The sequence below is a fragment of the Oncorhynchus mykiss genome, chromosome 4, assembly GCF_057628025.1.
Source record: "Oncorhynchus mykiss isolate SJ-2025 chromosome 4, ASM5762802v1, whole genome shotgun sequence".
Taxonomy (NCBI): domain Eukaryota; kingdom Metazoa; phylum Chordata; class Actinopteri; order Salmoniformes; family Salmonidae; genus Oncorhynchus; species Oncorhynchus mykiss.
The window spans coordinates 56917107-56924974 of NC_143025.1; positions in this window are offsets into that span (position 1 = coordinate 56917107).

The window sequence follows — 7868 nt, forward strand, 5'->3', positions numbered from 1 at the left end:
CACATAGGCGCAAAGAGGCCCATTATCAGCAACCATCACTCCTGTGTTCCAATGGCACGTTGTGTTAGCTAATCCAGGTTTATCATTTTAAAAGGCTAATTGATCATTAAAAAACCCTTTGGCATTTATGTTAGCACAGCTGAAAACTGTTGTACTGATTAAAGAAGCAATACAACTGTCCATCTTTAGACTAGTTGAGTGTCTGGAGCATCAGCATTTGTGGGTTCGATTACAGGCTCAAAATGGCCAGGAACAAAGCACTTTCTTCTGAAACTCGTCAGTCTATTCTTGTTCTGAGAAATTACGTATATTCCATGCAAGAAAATTACGATCTCGTACAACGCTGTGTATTACTCCCTTCACAGAACAGCGTAAATTGGCTCTAACCAGAATAGAAAGAGGAGTGGGAGGCCACAGTGCACAACTGATCAAAAGGATAAGTACATTAGAGTGTCTAGTTTGAGAAAAGTCCTCAACTGGCAGCTTCATTAAATAGTACACATAAAAGACCAGTCTCAACGTCAACAGTGAAGAGGCGACTCCAGGATTTTGGTCTTCTAGGCAGAGTTCCTCTGTCCAGTGTCTGTGCTCTTTTGCCCATCTTAAAATGTTATTTTTATTGGCCAGGCTGAGACATGGCTTTTTCTTTGCAACTCTGCCTAGAAGGCAAAGAAGAGTCGCCTCTTCTTCGCTGCACCTTCGAGAGCATCCTGACCGGTTGCATCACTGCCTGGTATGGCAACTGCTCAGCCTCTGACCGCAAGGCACTACAGAGGGTAATGCGTATGGCCCAGTACATCAATGGGGCAAAGCTTCCTGCCATCCAGGACCTCTATATCAGGTGGTATCAGAGGAAGGCCCTAAAAATTGTCAAAGACTCCCTAGTCATAGACTGTTCTCTCTGCTACCGAAGTCTAGGTCCAAGAAGCTTCTAAACAGCTTCTACCCCCAAGCCATAAGACTCCTGAACATCTAGTTCGGCTTCCCAGACTATTTGAATTGCACCCCCACCCCCTCTCTACACCACTGCTACTCTCTGTTGTCATCTATGCATAGTGTGTTTAATAACTTTACCTACATGTACATACTACCTCAACTAACCGGTGCCCCCGCACATTGACACTGTATCGGTACCCCGCCCGGTATATAGTCTCGCTATTGTTATTTTACTGCTGCTTTTTAGTTACTTGTTACTTTTATCTCTTATTCTTATCTGTATTGTTGGTTAGGGGCTCGTAAGTAAGCATTTCACTGCTGTATTCAGCGCATGTGACTAATAACATCTTTTAAATTTTATTTGTGCAGTGGAGACTGCGTGAATCAGGCCTTCATGGTCAAATTGCTGCAACAAAACCACTACTAAAGGACACCAATAAAAATAATAGACTTTCTTGGTGCAAGAACCACAGGCAATGGACATAAGACCAGTGGGAATCTGTCATTTGGTCTGATGAGTCCAAATTTGCGATTTTTGATTCCAACTACCGTGTCCTTGTGAGACACAGAGTAGGTGAACGGATGATCTCTGAACGGATGATCTTTGCTAGTGACACTGTCAGTGATTTATTTAGAATTTAAGGCACACTTAACCAGCATGGCTACCACAGCATTCTGCAGCGATACGCCATCCCATCTGGTTTACACTTAGTGGGACTATCATTTGTTTTACAAGGGTTATTTTGTAAGGGCTATTAGACCAAGAAGAAGTGTGATGGAATGCTGCATCAGATGACCTGGCCTACACAATCCCCGACCTCAACCAAATTGAGATGTTTGGGATGAGTTGGGCCGCGGAGTGAAGGAAAAGCAGCCAACAAGTGCTCAGCATTTGTAGGAACTCCTTCAAGACTGTTGGAATAGCATTCTAGGTGAAGCTGGTTGAGAGAATTCCAAGATTGTGCAAAGCTGCCATCAAAGCAAACAGTGTCTACTGAAGAATTTCAAATACAGTGCCTTGCGAAAGTATTCGGCCCCCTTGAACTTTGCGACCTTTTGCCACATTTCAGGCTTCAAATATAAAGATATAAAACTGTATTTTTTTGTGAAGAATCAACAACAAGTGGGACACAATCATGAAGTGTAACGACATTTATTGGATATTTAAAACTTTTTTAACAAATCAAAAACTGAAAAATTGGGCGTGCAAAATTATTCATCCCCTTTACTTTCAGTGCAGCAAATTCTCTCCAGAAGTTCAGTGAGGATCTCTGAATGATCCAATGTTGACCTAAATGACTAATGATGATAAATACAATCCACCTGTGTGTAATCAAGTCTCCGTATAAATGCACCTGCACTGTGATAGTCTCAGAGGTCCGTTAAAAGCGCAGAGAGCATCATGAAGAACAAGGAACACACCAGGCAGGTCCGAGATACTGTTTTGAAGAGGTTTAAAGCCGGATTTGGATACAAAAAGATTTCCCAAGCTTTAAACATCCCAAGGAGCATTGTGCAAGCGATAATATTGAAATGGAAGGAGTATCAGGCCACTGCAAATCTACCAAGACCTGGCCGTCCCTCTAAACTTTCAGCTCATACAAGGAGAAGACTGATCAGTGTTGCAGCCAAGAGGCCCATGATCACTCTGGATGAACTGCAGAGATCTACAGCTGAGGTGGGAGACTCTGTCCATAGGACAACAATCAGTCGTATATTGCACAAATCTGGCCTTTATGGAAGAGTGGCAAGAAGAAAGCCATTTCTTAAAGATATCCATAAAAAGTGTTGTTTAAAGTTTGCCACAAGCCACCTGGGAGACACACCAAACATGTGGAAGAAGGTGCTCTGGTCAGATGAAACCAAAATGGAACTTTTTGGCAACAATGCAAAACGTTATGTTTGGCGTAAAAGCAACACAGCTGAACACACCATCCCCACTGTCAAACATGGTGGTGGCAGCATCATGGTTTGGGCCTGCTTTTCTTCAGTAGGGACAGGGAAGATGGTTAAAATAGATGGGAAGATGGATGGAGCCAAATACAGCACCATTCTGGAAGAACCTGATGGAGTCTGCAAAAGACCTGAGACTGGGACGGAGATTTGTCTTCCAACAAGACAATGATCCAAAACATAAAGCAAAATCTACAATGGAATGGTTCAAAAATAAACATATCCAGGTGTTAGAATGGCCAAGTCAAAGTCCAGACCTGAATCCAATCGAGAATCTGTGGAAAGAACTGAAAACTGCTGTTCACAAATGCTCTCCATCCAACCTCACTGAGCTCGAGCTGTTTTGCAAGGAGGAATGGGAGAAAAAAAATTCAGTCTCTCGATGTGCAAAACTGATAGAGACATACCCCAAGCGACTTACAGCTGTAATCGCAGCAAAAGGTGGCGCTACAAATTATTAACTTAAGGGGGCTGAATAATTTTGCACGCCCAATTTTTCAGTTTTTGATTTGTTAAAAAAGTTTGAAATATCCAATAAATGTCGTTCCACTTCATGATTATGTCCCACTTGTTGTTGATTCTTCACAAAAAAATACAGTTTTATATCAATATGTTTGAAGCCTGAAATGTGGCAAAAGGTCGCAAAGTTCAAGGGGGCCGAATACTTTCGCAAGGCACTGTATAAAATAGATTTTCTGCTCCACTGCAGCCCTGTCGATGAGAATGGGGGGGTGCTCGGTCCTCTTTTTCCTGAGGTCCACAATCATCACGTTGAAGGAGATGTTTTTTTCCTGGCACCCCACGGCCAGGTCTCTGACCTCCTCCCTATAGAATGTCTTGTCGTTGTCGGTGATCAGGCCAACTTCTGTTGTGTCATCGGAAAATGTTATGATGGTGTTGTAGTTGTGTCTGGCCAGGCAGTCATGAGGGAACAGGGAGCATGCACCCCTGAGGGGCCCCTGTGTTGAGGATCAGCGTGGCAGATGTGTTGTTACCTACCCTTACCACCTGGGGGTGGCCCATCAGGAAGTCCAGGATCCAGTTGCAGAGGGGGGTGTTTAGTCCCAGGGTCCTTAGGTTATTGATGAGCTTTGAGAGCACTATGGTGTTGAACGCAGAGCTATAGTCGATGTGTTCCTTTTGTCCGGGTGGGAAAGGGCAGTGTGGAATGCAATAGAGAGTGGATCTGTTAGGGTGGTGTACTCCTCAATGCCACCAGAAGAATCCCGGAACATATTCCAGTCTGTGCTAGCAAAAAGTCCTGTATCTTAGCATTTGCTTTATCTGACCATTTGTTATTGACTGAGTCACTGGTGCTTCCTGCTTTAATTTTTGCTTGAAAGCAGGAATCAGGAGGATAGAATTATGGTCAGATTTACCAAATGGAGGGCGAGGGAGAGTATGGTACGCGTCTCTGTGTGTAGAGTAAAGGTGATCTAGAGTTTCTTTCCCTCTGGTTGCACATTTTTACATGCTAGTGGAAATTTGATCAAAGGGATTTAAGTTTCCCTGCATTAAAGTCACTAGGTGCGTCCATCTGGATGAGCATTTTCCTGTTTGCTTATGGCCTTGTACAGCTCATTGAGTGCGGTCTTAGCATCAGCATTGGTCTGTGGTGGTATGTAGACAGCTATGAAAAATACAGATGAAAACTCTCTAGGTATATAGTGTGGTCTACGGCTTATCATGAGATACTCTTCCTCAGGCAAGAAAAACCTTGAGACTTCCTTAGATATTGTGCACCAGCTGTTGTTTACAAATATACATAGACCGCCACCCCTTGTCTTACCAGAGGCTGCTGTTCTATCCTGTCGATACAGTATAAAACCCGCCAGCTTTATGTTGTACATGTCATCGTTCAGGCACGACTTGGTGAAACATAAGATATTACAGTTTTTAATGTGCCGTTGGTAGTTTAATCTTGCTCGTAGGTCATCGATTTGATTTTCAAAAGATTGCATGTTTGCCAATAGAACAGATGGCAGTGGGGGTTTACTCGCTCGCCTACGAATTCTCAGAAGGCAGACCGACCTCCGCCCCCTTTTTCTCAGACTTCTCTTCACGCAAATGACGGTGATTTGGGACTGTTCCCGGGAAAGCAGTATATCCTTCACGTCGGACTCGTTAAAAAGGAAAAAGCTTCTCAGGAAAAACCAGTTCATGGTGAGTAATCGCTGTTCTGATGTCCAGAAGTTATTTTCGATCATAAGAGACGGAAGCAGCAACATTATGTACAAAATACGTTTTAAAAAATAAAAAAAATAAACACAGTTGGTTAGGAGCACGTAATACGTCAGCCATCCCCACCAGCGCCATTCAACAATTCGCATTGCAGAATGATGGATGACGTTGTACACAATAGTGCACAATTTCCGGGTACCCATTTTGGCTTGTGAGAACTTTTTCAAAACTACTGACTGAAATGATACTCTTCAACTGTAGCCTCTATAGTGCCCCTGACTACCTCTGGTGGTGATCACAATGTTTTTTTTCGTCTACACATGTATAAAAATGTGGGCACAATCAGAAAGTGGACAACAAGACAAAGGATGCATGATTGAGTAGCCTAAAGCTTAACAATTATTATAGTCATCATTCACCAACAAGATAGCACAAATGAAAAAGTTTTTTTGCGCCGCAAATACTGTATGTCATCAGCTTTTTATAGCCTATTACAGGCTAAAGAAGACTCACAGGCAACCAAGTAAGCAAAATTACATTGAAAATACATATTTTCCAGACGTTGAAGTTAGGTTCATTTTAGGTTCCGCATGAAAGGGGAAAATACGACTTTTCCGGATGTTTAAAATATGTATTTTCTGTGTGTTAAAAATATATTTTTTTTCCGGATGTTGAAAATAGGTATTTTCCAGCTACTGAAATCAACGTAATTTCCTATTCTGAATGAAAGTTGAAATTATGTATTTTCCAGACTTTGAAAATATGAATTTCTGGACGTTGAAAATATGTATTTCCCGATGTTCAAATAAGTTCTTTTTCAGTTCTGAATGAAAGATTTTTTTTTTACAGACGTTGAAAATACAGTGGGGAGAACAAGTATTTGATACACTGCCGATTTTGCAGGTTTTCCTACTTACAAAGCATGTAGAGGTCTGTAATTTTGATCATAGGTACACTTCAACTGTGAGTGACGAATCTAAAACAAAACTCCAGAAAATCCCATTGTATGATTTTTAAGTAATTAATTTGCATTTTATTGCATGACATAAGTATTTTCTCACCTACCAACCAGTAAGAATTCCGGCTCTCACAGACCTGTTAGTTTTTCTTTAAGAAGCCCTCCTGTTCTCCACTCATTACCTGTATTAACTGCACCTGTTTGAACTCGTTACCTGTATAAAAGACACCTGTCCACACACTCAATCAAACAGACTCCAACCTCTCCAGAATGGCCAAGACCAGAGAGCTGTGTAAGGACAACAGGGATGAAATTGTAGACCTGCACAAGGCTGGGATGGGCTACAGGACAATAGGCAAGCAGCTTGGTGAGAAGGCAACAACTGTTGGCGCAATTATTAGAAAATGGAAGAAGTTCAAGATGACGGCCAATCACCCTCGGTCTGGGGCTCCATGCAAGATCTCACCTCGTCAATGATCATGAGGAAGGTGAGGGATCAGCCCAGAACTACACGGCAGGACCTGGTCAATGACCTGAAGAGAGCTGGGACCACAGTCTCAAAGAAAACCATTAGTAACACACTACGCCGTCATGGATTAAAATCCTGCAGCGCACGCAAGGTCCCCCTGCTCAAGCCAGCGCATGTCCAGGCCCGTCTGAAGTTTGCCAATGACCATCTGGATGATCCAGAGGAGGAATGGGAGAAGGTCATGTGGTCTGATGAGACAAAAATTAAGCTTTTTGGTCTAAACTCCACTCACCGTGTTTGGAGGAAGAAGAAGGATGAGTACAACCCCAAGAACACCATCCCAACCGTGAAGCATGGAGGTGGAAACATCATTCTTTTGGGATGCTTTTCAGCAAAGGGGACTGGACGACTGCACCGTATTGAGGGGAGGATGGATGGGACCATGTATCGGTCGTGGCTGGGTTTTTAAGAGAGAAGAGATTACAACATAAAATATAATTGTTATTGCTCCCATCTGTCACCTGCACCTAAGCTATATTGTTCAAAAGCTTTAAAACTGACAGCAATGTGATGATTTTCTAAGTTACCAAGACACGAAAAACCAACAGACTGGTTTCACTATAATAACATTCTCAGTAACAGTTACAAAAAATTATTTATTGCTCTGACTGTGATTTGTTGTTGTGTATCTATCTACCTTAGTTGAATGCACTGACTGTAAGTCACTCTGGATAATAATCTTTTCTGAATGACCAAAATGTAAATGGGAAAACAAACACTTGCAAAGCATTCTGGATATTATTCTAATGAGCCCCGCCCCAAAACAAGTACCAAGTCTGAATGTCTAGACTTTGTTTTTCAAGTTTGAACAGCACAATACAGTATGGCACAGTTCAGTACAGTAGAGCATAGTAAAGTACAGTGGAGTACAGTACAGTAAGGTACGGCACAGGACAGTAGTTTTATTCAGTAGAGTACAGTATGGTACAGTTTAATTCAGTAGAGTAGGGTACAGTACAGTACAGTTTCATTCAGTAGAGTAGTTTAGTTCAGCAGAGTAGATTACATCAAAGTAAAGTAGGTTACAATAGAGTACATTATACTGCATTTTAAACTGGCTGGTTCAAGCCCTGAATGCTGATTGGCTGACAGCCGTGGTATATCAGTCCATATACCACAGGTATGACAAAACATGTATTTGTACTGCTCTAATTACATTGGTAACCAGTTTATAACAACAATAAGGCACCTTGGGGTTTGTGATATATGGCAAATATAGGCTGGTGCGGACCATACCAAATCTGAACCAAACATAGACGTCTATGATTGGTTCAGACGTCTAAATCAGGACCCCGAAAAAATACATCCAAA